At 33.7% G+C, this 15,133-nt stretch overlaps 1 pseudogene; it reads right to left on the bottom strand.

Annotated features, from left to right (window-relative positions):
- Positions 1–4,716: 4,716 nt before the first annotated feature.
- Positions 4,717–12,389, bottom strand: LOC140613245 (multiple coagulation factor deficiency protein 2 homolog pseudogene; annotated as a pseudogene).
- Positions 12,390–15,133: the final 2,744 nt, after the last annotated feature.

The following is a 15,133-nucleotide window of genomic DNA, read 5'->3' on the forward strand; positions in this document are numbered from 1 at the left end:
TTCCTTAAATACAGCTATAAGAGTAGCCAAACTCTTAGAACTCACTAGATTCTAAAGAAACTAGTATCCACAAGCATGGTAATGGTCACGCTAATACTATTAAGTTTCAGAAATAAACTGTCTATTTTGGTAGGTTAATTTTACTAGATGTGATTTCTAGCAAGGAACTTAGTTTCTAACTCCTGTTAGAAAGCACAGAAATAACCATCTGAAATGGCAAGGCATTATCAAGCCCTGTCTGGGTGGTTGTTTTTCCCTTGAAAAGTTTTTTGTGCCAGAGAAATGGATCTTTCTCTGTGTCTCTCTAGATAGATAGATAGATAGATGATAGATAGACAGATTATATTAGCTTTACCACTAACCTCTACCACTATTATATTATCTATATATTAGCTTTAGCACTAAATGTTTTTGTGACCTGGGCAAGTTATTTAACTTCTCCTGCTTGTTTTTTCATTATAGAATATTAATAACAGTGTCTACCCCTGAAGGTAGATATAGGTTTTATAAAATGAATATTTGTAAAGCACTGACTTGGTTATTTAAGTGCCATATAAGTGTTTGGTAAGTAAATAAACTAGAACCATTTCCACAGCTGGAGAAGAAAATGGTGGTAATTGTTGTTCTGTTGAGTGAACATACTTGATTAAGATTGGATTTTTGGGATCCCTGGGTGGCGCAGCGGTTTGGCGCCTGCCTTTGGCCCAGGCCGTGATCCTGGAGACCTGGGATCGAATCCCACGTCCGGCTCCCGGTACATGGAGCCTGCTTCTCCCTCTGCTTATGTCTCTGCCTCTCTCTCTCTCCCTGTGTGTGTGACTATCATAAATAAATAAAAATTTAAAAAAAAGATGGGATTTTTATCATTTACTCATCAAAACAAAGGCCAGAAACCACTTAAATATAACTGATAAGCATTTCAAAATGTTCTTATTTTTTACAGATTGCGGAATAAATAAAGCTACAGCATCGAAGTCACAAAGATTGCATATTTTTTAAAAAGAATAATGTTTTTTGAATTGTTTTTTATTATTATGAAACTGAAACTGCAATCCAATTACTTTCATATACTAGATATAACACAGCTTAAAAAAATTTAAAATATAGATAAAGAACTAACTTACTGCAGCTTTTATTTATAAAATGTGTGAAATCACAGTTTGGAAAAAAAAAACAATGCAAGCTGTTAGAAGCAAACAAACAACAAAACAACAACAAAAAACCCAACCAAAACAAAAACACTACATTGAGTTCTCCAAAGAAATATCTATCTATATCTATCCATCCATCCATTCATCCATCCATCCATTTATCCACCCATCCATCCATCTATCTATCTAAGAGATTTGATATAAAAAAAAATTGACTCACATAATGATGGAGGCTGGGAAATCCCATGACCTGCTAGAGACCCGGGAAAGCTGGTGGTGAGTTCCAGTCTGAGTCTGAGGTAATAACCAGCAGCACTAAAGGTATAAATCCCAGTCTGAGGACAGGAGAAAATCAGTGTTTCAGCTCATCGGTCATGCAGAGAGTAAATTCTTGCTTTCTTTACCCTTTCTGTTCTACCCAGAACCTCGGTGCATTAGATGATGTCTACCTACATCGAAGATGGCAGTTTGCTCTATTCAATCTACCTATTCAAATGCTAATCCTATCCAAAAATTCCCTCTCAGACACAACCAGAAGTGATGTTTAACCAATTATCTGAGCATCCCATTATTCAGTTAAGTAGACACTTAAAATTAACCATCTCACCATGGGTCTAGTAGATCTCTGAATTAGAAATTAATTGTTCTTTTTATAGTGTTCCAATGTTTTGGTTTTTTTTGTTTTTTTTTTTGTTTTTATGATAGTCACAGAGAGAGAGAGAGAGACAGAGACACAGGCAGAGGGAGAAGCAGACTCCATGCACCGGGAGCCCAATGTGGGATTCGATCCCGGGTCTCCAGGATCGCGCCCTGGGCCAAAGGCAGGCGCCAAACCGCTGGCCACCCAGGGATCCCTGTTCCAATGTTTTTATGTCTACACTTTGTCACTTAAATCTTTGTGGCTTACATCATAAAAAACATTTATATTATACCAAATTGTTAAGTCTAAAGGAAGATTCTTTCTGAAGTATCTTTTATTTCATCTTATGACATATGAGATTCCCTTAATTATTTACTGAATATATATACAACTATAAATTTGATAGGAAGCATGAGTAGGAAGAAATATATCAGTGTCTAAGTACTTATTGTCATTGAGTATGGGAATCTGGGGTTGGAGAAAACCTAAGAGGAATTTATCGCTCTCTCGCTCTCTCTCTCACTTTATACAAAAGATATTTGCCTTATTGAAGTTAAAAAGCAATGTGATTATCAATGGCTCCTCAAATGTGTAAGTTGGAAGTTTGAGATCATGGCAGACACATTGCCATGTGCTTCCCAGTTCTACTTTCTAGGTATGCAGGAAGATTATATGCTCAGGGTAATTTTCAGTGAGATTAGGGCCATGTGACTACATGTAGGCTGATGCTTTTTCCCAAGTGTGGCTGTAAAAACTCCACTTTCCCTTTGCAAGGTGATCTTCAAGAGTTATCTTTCAAAAATAGAAACATTACAAAATGTAAGCTACTACCTGGAAGAGTCTCAAGAAGATCCATCTAACATGTCTGTGATATAGGCAAGAATTAATTTTGTTTCATGTTGTCAATCAGATTTCATGGTTTAATTGTTACTACAACATAAACTAGCCTATTGTGCCTGATGCAGAATTTTTCTAGATGACAGCCAGATTTTCCAAATAGTTGGAATTCTTACAAATTTCTTTCCAAGGCTTTAACAGTAGCCAATGATCATTTTTAGAACATTAGGATGCACTTCTTACATGCTCTTATGGTTTTATTTAGATTCTAAGAGTACATAAATATTTATATGATGAACTGTTTGTTGGAAAAATCATCCATATAAAATTTTACTATTTAATATTCTTTACAATTCTGTGCTTCTCTAATTGTTTGATAATTTTTCCAGTATCACTGAATGATAAAATAAAAAGAAACCCAGGAAGTTTCTTGATACAATTTAATAATTATTTATGTTAGTAAACATTATTTCAACTTCAACAATAATAAAAGATACTAAATAATGTGCTTTGAAAAATCACAAAAATTGAGGTGAAATATCTGTGCAATCTTAAAATTATTATGTATATTGGTATGTTTATTCCAATATTAAGCGACTTATGGGATCAACTTCTTGAAATGAAGGCTGTCTCTAATGTCCTCATATTTTATTTTTACTGGAATATGATTGTCCTGGGGGTAATGACTCAATGTTATACAAGATTGTTATATATGATTACAAGAAACCAGTGCATTTCTGGGAAAATGCAATTTTTTGAACAGGAGAAAGATTTGATGATTACTTTAAATAAGAACCACAGAAGACATAAAAATGAACATAAAATGATGTTTCCTGTCTTGACATTTAAAAAAATCTTCTGTAAGTAGTTCTTTTGCCAAGTTAGAGGGGATAAGTCACAGGATTTATTCCTTCTAATATGTTGTTAGTCATAAATGCAAAATTTTAAATTTAATTTCAATTTGAGCAAAGTTGATAACAAATAGGCATATATATAACATGCTTTTAAATGAATACATGTATACTTATTTCCTGAATGAGAATGCATATACTCATTCATATATTCACATATGAATATATAAATTCATATATTATTATTATTTTATATTTTATTTTAGATGCATTAACTTGAACATTTAGTGTTAATTATTTTAAATTATATTGCAATTTTGGGGGATGAGATATAATCTATATCAACCATTTCCTAGTAATCTGTAAATATTTCTGCAAATATGAGAAATATGGCCATCCTATTAGTTTTAAATACTGTATTTAACTGTTCACTGCTTTTAGTTTCCTAGAACTGCCATAGCAAAGTACCGCAAGCTAGATGGCCCAAAGCGATAGAAGTATATTCTTTCATAATCTGGAGTCTTAAAGTTCAATATCAAGGTGTCACCAGAGTCATGTTCTCTCTGAAAGCTCTAATAGATAATCTTTGCTTTTCTCTTAGCTCCGGTAAGAACTAGAGCAAGCATCCTAAAATTTGTATGAAACCGCAAAAGACTCTGGATAGTCAAAGTAATCTTGGAAAGAAAAAACTGGAGGTGTCCAAGTCCAGACTTCAAGTTATATTACAAAGCTATAGCAATCAAAACGGTATGGTACTGTCACAAAAATAGACACATAGATTAATGGAACAGAATGGAAAACTCACAAATAAACCCACAATTATATGATCAACTAAACTTAGACAAAGAGGGCAAACATATGCAATTGGAAAAAAAACATCTCCTCAAGTAGTGTTGGGAAAACTAGACAGTCACATAGAAAAGAATGACACCAGACCACTCTCTTACACTATACACTAAATAAACTCAGAATGGATTAAAGACCCAAATGTGAGACCTGAAACCTTAAAGGAATGCATTTTAAAAGGAGGAATAAAGCAGGAAACTCAATATTGTGCATTACATTCGAAGGCAAATATGCAAAAGAAAATCGAGAGTGTTACATGCTGAAAAGAGTGAGTCAAAGTCTTAATTTTTAGTTATGGAACAAAATCCCAAAGTCAGGAAACTGGTGACTAAGTTGCAGCATACAAGTGGGAGCAGGAAAAGTATGGGTGTGTGAAAGACCACTGGTCTCTTCAAGGGACCTGACCAGGTTTCAGGGCTTTGGTCTGCTTCTCTAGGTTGGTGCCTTGTTTCTCCTTGCACAAAGCGCTCAATGCTCTGTGCTTTATGTACCTAACCTGTAAAAACAAGAGTGATGGAACTAATAGGTCGTTTCCAGCTAGAAAGTCATATGGTATGTGTCTTTTGAAAAAAAAAGGCGGGGGAGTAAAAGTGAGGGAGAAAAAGATGATGCTTGAGGGATTAACAATGACTGCTTTCTCATATAATGAGAGTCCTGATCATGTTGGTAGAAAGAAACAAAAAGATTCAAGGTAGGGCGTGGGTAAATTGCTTGCATGGGGGAAGGAATCTAAGTTACAAGTAAGAGTACTAAGGTTTCACACAAGTGAAAAAAAATCATTATTTCTTAAGAAATAATAACAATAGTTAGCATTTATTAAGAATGTACTATAAAAGTGCTGTCCTAAATGCTTTGCATATCATAAATCTTTTATCTCACAAAAATCTAAACACAGGAAGTTTGTATTAAAAATTTACAGTTAAGGACCTCAGGGGTTCCTTGCCCAGGAAGATGTGACAGGGACAGGATTTTGACTCAAAATTGTGACTCCAGATTGCGTAAGCTGGTAGGCAGAAATCCGTAGTTTGATCACTAAGACTAGTTACTTAGCCAAGCCATTTACTACTCTGCACCTCTGTTTCCTTTTTCATCAAACAAGCAGAATAGTTTCTTTCCCATCTAACTTTCACAACTGCTCTGAAGCATGCTTGAGAAATTCTACTTTGTAAAGGGTAAATTATGATACATATGCAGTATATTTTTATTAAAAATGGACAAATGGCCATATAAAGTTTTAATTTAAAGGAAAAAATAAAGGTCTTAATCTTGAATGCTCTTGATTATTCATTAGCGTGGACAGGGTCAGATACTTAAAGAGGCAAACGGTATTGGAAGCTTAAGGAGCAAGAAAAAAATTTGGACAAGTTAATACTGGATAATCCCCAGTAGTACTACTATTTTTACTCTAGTTTGATAATGGGAAATTTGCCAGACCATAACAAAGGAAATTCCAGATTATGATTTAGCAGATACTCTTATGTTGGCTTCAGTGCCTTTTCGCTTTCTATATAGTCTGTCAACGTTCATACCATCTTATATTAGTGCAGTGTGTCAGACATACAATTGCACTCACTATGGAAACCAAGATTTCTCATGAGATTCTGAACATTAGCATGACAGCAACGTTGGATACATATACCCACACAAGAGCTTTGCTTTCGGAGTTTTCTCTTTTTATTCTTTGGCTAAGACTAGAAAATGCAGAAATAAAGCCTGGGGGGTTTGGGGTTTTATTTTTGTTATTTCTTGAACCTGAATATGAATTTGCTTCTATTTTCAATGCTATTGTTGTTTAATCCAAACTACTTTACTTTTTCTTTTCGCGATGCAGAAATCTTAACAGCATGATGAAAGCATGGGTGGGAAGTATTACTCTTACTTTTTTTGTTATTTTGGCTCAAAAACAATCTATATGAGGAAAAAAAAAAAAACAAAGGGAAAATTATGTCTGTGCCCACCCACAACTGAAAAGCTCTCTTAAGTTAAAATAATTAAAGCCCAGTCTCTGGCTGGAGGCTGTGCGTGTATAACCCCCAGAGATAACATAAAAACGGCCTTCTGGGCATCCTCTGAGACAGAGGATGTTCAATCAGATTCCAAGAACTCAAGAACATGTGTTTTACAAGAGAGAAAGCCAAAATACAAACTTTCCTGTAAGAACTGCAAATACCATGTGGAAAATTGATCCCATAAACTAAGAAGAAAAACATAATAAAGGCATGGCTTTTGAATCCCACTATGCCATTTAAGGGCTATAATCCAGTCTTTTATCCTAATTTCTAAAAAATTATGGTTGAACTAAAGGGGAAGATTTAATGAATAATTGAAGTACTATTTCTCACTCTCTTAGTAAACCTTATACAGATTCTTACCTTGTCTTGTTATTTTGCAAAATAAACCAGTATGAGACCGAAGGGGGCGGGGGAGAGAAAAACCATTACTTTCATTGGTTTCCTGTATTGTGTGGTATTGTGGGTGAGTGTTTATGTTTCCTTTCAAGTAAAACTGTACGATGGTAGCAAATTTATCTTAATTTCTAAGAAGTTGCCTCTATATAGAGAGAATAGAAAGGTCATATTTGGGAAATTATTTATTTATTGCATTTGCTCATAATTACTAAGGCAGAGAAGATGTCAATGATAAGATCATAAAATACAATTAGCATAAACTCTACCCTTATATAAAATTATATTTTTTACATGATCTTTATTAATATTTCCACATGAAAGAAAAAAGTGGCATTTATCAAGTCTTGTATTTTTAATAGGGCTTATGCTTTGCTTATAATTTATAATATTTAAAAATTTTATTTTAGCAAATTTAAGTATACTTAACATATTGTCCCTTTCAGATAATTATATCATTTCCTAAAGAGTTATTTCTGTTTGTGTTTTGAAATTTTTCATTGTGTGCTCATGTTTTGAAGAGATTTTTTTTTTTTCTAAATGAAAAGTCCATTGACTGGCTTGTAAAATGATCCCTCTAGAACACATTTACCTTTATTTCTGCTTTGCACTCTCTGTCATGGGTTTTGGATCAAATTTTATATCAATCTCTTTTTTTTTGAGATTCCCATAGGATGAAAATAGGGTAAATTTGACTTCCATACAGATCTTTTTATAGCTGAAATGATGCAATAATGAGATCAATTCATAGCTCCTTTATTTCATTTGAGGCAGAGTCACTGGTTTGGGCAGATATTTCTTTCCTTTTTTGGAGGGGGGCAGACATTTCATAGGACTATATGAAAGTAAATGGACACAAGTTTTGGCCAAAGTTGTCTCACAGAAAGCCCAGGATACACTATTTGTAGAAAGAATATGAAATTAACTTTTTTACAAAGATGAAAAAAAATCTCAATGTGATTTTATAATGAAAAAAAATAACAGGACAAATTTGTTAGCCTCATTTTTTTTTTCACAGAGAGGGAAAAAAAAAGTTTGGTGAATGGGAAATTTATGATTGGGCAAAACATACCCTGGAAGTGATTACAAGTTAAGATGCTCTCTCTAACTTCCAGAATGTTCTCCCAGCCTTCTGTCTCTGGAAATTTTCAAGAATAGACTAATTATTAGGTACATTTTCAAAACTGGCTTGTTAACTTCCAGTCAAAATGTCATAATCCTCTTTCTTCCTGCCCTTCTCTTCTTAAACACAATTGTAAACCCCAGAATAACACAGAAAGCAACCAAAAGAGAACTCTCAAAGTTTTTAAGAAGACATACTTGTTTGGAACCCCAGGAGTTGAGGAACAAATGGCAATTTATCTATGTTTCCCTATTCAACAGAAGAAAATGACCCAGATTCTTCATTTCTTAGCTCAGATACGCTCATTCTGCCGCAAGATGGAATAGGAATCTCTCTGACGACATCAGGGAAACCAGACACCACTGAGGATGGATGGGGATCTCTGCCAACAGTAAGAGTTCATTGGAATGCCCTCTTGTTGGTTGTTTCAGCAAATGCTTTCTCATTAGGCTTTTTTCTCTATGCGATCTTTGCTTTTCACTCAAATGTGAATGATCTCACTCTTAGGGAACATGGGAGTGAAAATTAGGTACACTTTCTTCCAAAAAGATTTACTTTTTCTGTTTTGAGGAAGAGCTAACTATCCATTAAAAACCACCATAATCTTCTTCATGGAACCTGGCTTACAATGCTTAGTTAGGTTCAGCTTTTTAGCTTCAGGTCTGAGATTCAGGACCTCAGTGCTGATATGGTCCTGTCTAGCTTTAGCATTCACTTATAAATTTGAGTACCAATTTCTCTTTTTCTTTCTGTCTTCATCATAAAATATTGCTTATGTAGAGACCATGAATGCATTAATCATCATATTTTATCTAAAATCAACTCATTTGCTGCAGCACAGACCTTCAGGGAAACTGGTTTGATTATGGCACAAAGCAAAATTCTCAAGCAGACTTTTTGACTACTTAAACTAATCTATGAAGGTAATTCTGCAACAACTCACTGACTGAGGAATTACTGGTGTACATAGTCAAGGTATTGAGAAACATTGTAGGGTAAAAATTATGCACTTTGATTAAAATTTCTAAGAATTATTCCCAACAGTCTCTGCGTAAGCATTACCATTTTCCCCCTGAATTTCCTTTTGAATTTTTTAAATTTGTAAGTTATATTAATATTTAACTTGAAGAGATATTTCTTTTTTATTATTATTTTTTTTGAAGAGATACTTCAATGTGTGTCCCAGATGATTCTTATCAATAGCTATCTAAATAGGGTGCCTGGGTGGCTCAGCTGGTTAAACATCTCCTTCAGCTCAGATCATGATCTCTAGGTTGTTAGATTTAGCCCCTGGGATGGAGCCATGACAGGCTCTTTGCTCAATGGGGAGTTTGCTTCTCCTTCTCTCTTTACCCCTCCCCACCACACCACGCATGTGCTCTCTCTCTCTCCTTCTCAAATAAACAAATAAAATCATAATAAAATAAATAAATGGAAGAATTGTGTTTGTAATCTTTATAGGTATTAGTATGCTTCACTTTTGATGACAGATTAGTTGTTGAGAGGCTTTGTATAAAATACAATTAAAATTACATAAAACGCAGTGTAATTTGTCACTAGAATTTATCATTTTATGAAATGGAAATTTTGCAAATCACTCTGCCCCATTTGGTGAATTCATCATTCTCTCTCTCTCTCTCTCTCTCTCTTTTGGTGTGTATAAATTTATATAGGGACTAAAAATGAAAACTTGAAGAACTTGTCACAAACTTGCATGTGATAAAGTTTGCAGAATGTATATTTTAAAAGTCTTTACATATTTTCTTTCTTCTTTCTTTCTTTCTTTCTTTCTTTCTTTCTTTCTTTCTTTCTTCTTTCTTTTTTTCTTTCTTCTTCCTTCTTTCTTCTTTCTTTTATTTGAGAAAGAGAGTATACACACATGCACATGTGCACGTGAGAGGAAGAACAGAGAGAAACCCAAGCAGGCTCCATTCCCAGAGAAGAGCCCAAGGCAGGGCTCCATGTGGTGGGGCTCTATCCCATGACCCTGAGATTGTGACCTAGGCTGAAATCAAGAATTGGTTGCTTAAATGAGCCCTAACCAGGCATCCCAACATTTCTTGAATACTATCATTATTTGTTTCATCTATCTATGAAAAGCAAGATTTAAAAACACTTTGGACAATATATAACTCTATTTTTCTCTCCATGAATTGCATGAATATTCATGCAAATAATTGGCTAGCATTTTAAATTAGAAATTAAAGACTCACACCTTCTCTGAAGGTGAGAGAATTCCCCGTTTAAAGATACATAAGCTCTTAATTTCCTCTTGCAGAGTTAATTCTTAGTTTTATTATTTTATATTACTATTCTGTTTTGCATAATAAAAATCAGCTTATAGCACCCACATTAGCATGGCATTACTATTAGTATAGCACAGTTACTATTAGAAATTTTGCTTAACTTAGTTAACTTAGTTAAGTTCCCATTTGAGATTTTTCATTTAACTGCAATTTATATTAAGAAAATGGTTCATAGCTAGGGACTGAGAGTTTACCTTATTTGTATTTTAACAATATACATTCTACATTTAAGGAAAATCTATCTCTAGAATGTAAAATAAAGATATTAAATATCTTTAAGAATTACTTCTATATTGAGAATAATTTCCGAAATAAAAAATAAGAAAATATAGATAGCTTTGGTTTCAACACTAGCAAGAGAGAAATTAAAAAATGACTTTTTCTTATTTCTTCTTTTTGTTTGTTTGTTTCATCAGTTTTATATATATCCAGGATTTATTATATATATCTTTCAAAATAACTAGGTATTATAACAATAGTTTACAATTCAATTCTGATTGCACAGTTACTTGTGCAATTTTATTTACTTATAAGAATACTTTAATAAAGAAAATAGGTCTCTATATGTCTTACAGAAAATTTTATGCAGTTTTTCCTCATTCAACCATCATTTCAGGTTTTCTATCACAGCATGTTTACCACAACCAGTAAACCAAATTATGAATTACAATTATAAGTTTCAACCATTACTGAGATTCACAGTGTTAAAAGTTCTCAGGCCTTTTCTAATCTTTCCTGACCTGAAATAATTTACATATTTAAGCTAGAAGATGTACTTTAAATGCCATTCCTTCTAAATATATCTTGCATCAGGTTATCTCTGGGCTTGATCTTCTCCTCCTCACTTAGGCAAGACCAGTTAGTAGCTTCACTCCCGTTGCACCAAACGGAAAGGATAAAGTCCTTGCATTCCTAATAGTTTCTAAACCATAAAAACAAACCCTAGAAATAAGGGTTAAATACAAATATTAGGAAAGCTAAAACACTTGCTAAGGATTAGAATAAAGAACATTTTTCAATTTAAGTTCTCTCCTAAGTTGACATGTCTCCTAAGAATACATAAAATAAATAAAATAAAAGGCAGCAGTTTTATTAAATACTGAAAAACTAAAATAATGCTAATCACTTAGGTTAGTGGTGTATCGTTTCCAAAGGGCCAGAAGATACAGAATCTTCGACTATAGCTCCCGAACTTGGTATCTGACATTCTTATGTTGTGGCTTTTGAAATATTCTAATACTCACTTGCCTAGGGCCCAGGGAACTTTGCAAAATCCTGACCGCATTTACCTGAAGACACGAGACACACCAGGGGAAGCATTTGGCATCCATACCATTCCTTCACTGTTACTGAGAAGCATGTCCACTTGGCAGTCTGTCTCACTTTTCAGGTAACATGAATAAAAACCAAGAGATGAGGCGTATTGCATAGTCAAGTTCCTGCTTACTCTGATCCAGTTAGCCAACGTTCTTTTTTTTTTTTTTTTTTTTTTAGTTTTTATTTATTTAGTCATGAGAGACGAGAGAGAGAGAGAGAGAGAGAGAGAGAGAGAGAGAGAGAGAGGCAGAGATCCAGGCAGAGGGAGAAGCAGGCCCCATGCAGGGAGCCGGATGTGGGACTTGATCGGGGTCTCCGGGATCAGGCCCAGGGCTGAAGGCAGCGCTAAACCACTGAGCCAACCAGGCTGCCCCAGTTATCCATCATTCTTAAAAGGATTCATTCACCAAACCCTTGTCCAATAAGAGATTTAACAGTACTTGAGGACTACAATATGTCCCATTTCTCTTCTATTTATCTTGATTTCTCTTTCTCACTCTAGTGTAATAAACTGCTACACGTTTATATAAAATACTGTAGCAGTAGTTCAAATGCATTATTTTGCATTACCCAAAGTGTTCAATCACACTATAATGGGTGACATTTACATAAAACTAGATGGCCAAACAAAGTCACCCGCAGTGATTTTGCAAATTCAACATGGTCAATGTATTTATTATTGTTCTTATCTTTCTTTCTCAAAACCCCATCAAGTTAATCAGCTCAGCTTCACTCTTTGGTGGTGTCTATTCATTCTCTTTGTCTTAATGGACCCAAGTGATGACTATGGAAAAGTCTAGGCCATCCCATAAATTATCGCCATCATAATCAAGCATTTTAAATAACAGAGCTGCAGTTTTTGTGAAGACATCTCCATCTCTGGTTTGTTAATGACATCTTTTAGATGCTTCATGGTATGTTCTTGATCGTGCACTATATTCTCATCCAGGCCCATGCTGCCAGGATGGGAGAAGCTCGCTCCAGGCTCCTCAGTCTGGCACCTGGAGCTCAAACAGCCTGGAGTAGACCACATAGGAAGGGGTTCTGAGCAGCCACTGAGATCTCATGGTCACCAATATCTTTGCTGCCCACAGTATCCAAGCAGTTATCCTCAGACGTAAAGCCTTCTAGCCAACTTTTCCTTATTTCTTAAAGATAATCTTATTTGTTTATAATTGGGAATAGGTTTGGGAGAATTTCCCAGATAAATTAGTTGTTTGTTTTTAGTTATTGAATTTTAGTTAATAAATACATATTGCAAAATTCTAGATTATGAGCAATAGTGTTATGAATTATGTTACCTTGCTTTATTTATATTTTTGTATTGAAAGTTAAGAGCAAGGTGAAACATTAACTACCATTTTTTTTTCTTAGTGGAAAGAGCTTCTTACATTCTAAAAGCTCAATAATTTTACATTTTTGAAATATAAAAACAGCTAAAACTAAGTTTTTCTCTCTCTTGTAGACTTCAGATTGAGGAAATTTCCATAATTCAATAGCTATACTTCTAATATTTTAATTGGGAACATTTAGAAAAGTGAATGTGCTACATTATTCTGTAACTGGAGTCAGTATAATGATGGTCTTTTGCCAAAATTAATTCTGACAAGGAACATTGGCGTAATATATTAAATGCCAAGCCATAGAAACAACACCCCAGAAATAGGAGCTGATGATTCAAGCTTGGCACAGTCCCCTTGTGCTCAGTGTTAAAAACTAACTTAAAGGCTGGCCATAACAATGTTTGAAAAGGAAGAACTCTTCTTTCCAATGTGTTCTTCAAGTTCAAAAACATAATGGAGGTTTCAAAGATTGTTGAAAAATACAGGTGTAGGAAAAAGGTCAAGAGATGAACTTGGAAGCCACCAATAAATAAAAGCCTCAGATTATCATGGGAAGATTTTTTTTTACTAAACTATTTAGACAGCTTCCATCTGAGGACTGGACTGTGTGTTGGTCCTTACCTTTTATCCTTTCCGGTAATGCTTTTACTATCTTTCGGTTTGTTAATTCTTCATTAATATTGTGAGATGGATTAATTTTTAAAGGTAAAAAACTTTACAAGAAAATTCATGAATAATTTCAACTCAATTAATTATCTCATGTCTTTACATTTAATCTTGTCCTTGTAACCGCAGAGAGCTTCTTTTTTTTCTCAAAATTCTTCAACGACCCTGGTTGTCTCTTCATTAATTCACACTATTCCTGCAATGATGGTACTATATTAGGACATTCAAAATAAAGCCATTAGATTCCTAAGTATTATTTTATACCACTTTACTGTCAGACTCTTTAAAGTTAAGTAATACATTTTCCTATCTATTCTTTATTAAAGTACTACTGCATATTCAAATCAATAGTATTAGTAGTCCAGTATATCTGGACTATATCTGTTTTATTTCACAAATGAGTAACTTGAGAATAGAGGAAAAAAGGTATTTGAATGAACAAATCCAATAGGAAAATAAGTGGTAGAACAAGAATCTTCTGTGAAGAGAGAATGTTGTGCAAAGTTGTAGAGGTGAAGAACTCTGCCAACATCCAGTTTTGAGCATCTAAACTATCTTGGCTATTTGGCAATCACAGGATTTGAGCCACTGAGAATAGATATGCATGTGTGAGTGTATGTGTGTGCATGTGTTTGTGTATGTTTAGCTATATATGTTGCCATATTTTGTTACATATAGCATATTTACTATTATATACGTATACACACTATATATATAGTACTTTTGTGTGTATATATATAATTTGTTGTATATATGCATATATACACATATATACATACACACTATATACACATACACACATATATACTATATAGATATTTTTGTTTGTGCCTCCAATATCTTTTCTATATCCAGTTTTATATGTGCATTTTCTTCAAATATATCTCTCTGTATTTTTCTTGTCCACAACAATGGAAAAAAAACAAAAAGAAAAAAATGAAAATTTAGATTGAATACTGGACAATGACTTTTTCCTTCATAGACAAACACAGATGTCTACATTTATATTCAAAATATATTGTTTTATAACCAACGTTCAGTTTATAATACTTAAAATGCATTTGGCTAATTAAAAATGTCTAGTTAGCAAGAAAACTCTATTTGGGATTTTGTTAAAATTTCAGCTCAAATATGAAGAAGTTATAAAACACAAACCATAGTTTCTTAGAATGGAAATACTTTGAGTGCATAAAACTGAACGATCCTTTAAAAGATGAAGAAAAATCCTCTTTCAATGAATTAATATCATTCAGAATATCTTTTAAAGAGTGGAAGGGACTTTATATGAGAACACATAACACAGTAGACTGGTATTGTAATAGTGTAAACACTGATTATGATTAAATAGAAAACTAGTATTCTCAGGTGAAAAGCTTGGGCTCTGGACATATTTTAGAATTCTGGTTCCTATACACTTTATAGCTGTCTAAGCGATTTTATCTCTTTTCACTTTCCGCTTTAGGATAATAATAATACTACATTTTTCATGTGGAGTTAAAATATATTAATGTAGGTATTTTAGAGTCTAGCATTCAATAAGTATTAATTATAGTTATTATTAGTTGCTATTACAAAGAATTATGAGAAATTGTGAAAGAACCAATACTATATTTCCCTACTTTGGGTTATATTTGGAAGGAGAAAGGGA

This window comes from Canis lupus, chromosome 21 (genome assembly GCF_048164855.1).
Source record: "Canis lupus baileyi chromosome 21, mCanLup2.hap1, whole genome shotgun sequence".
Classification (NCBI taxonomy): Eukaryota; Metazoa; Chordata; class Mammalia; order Carnivora; family Canidae; genus Canis; species Canis lupus.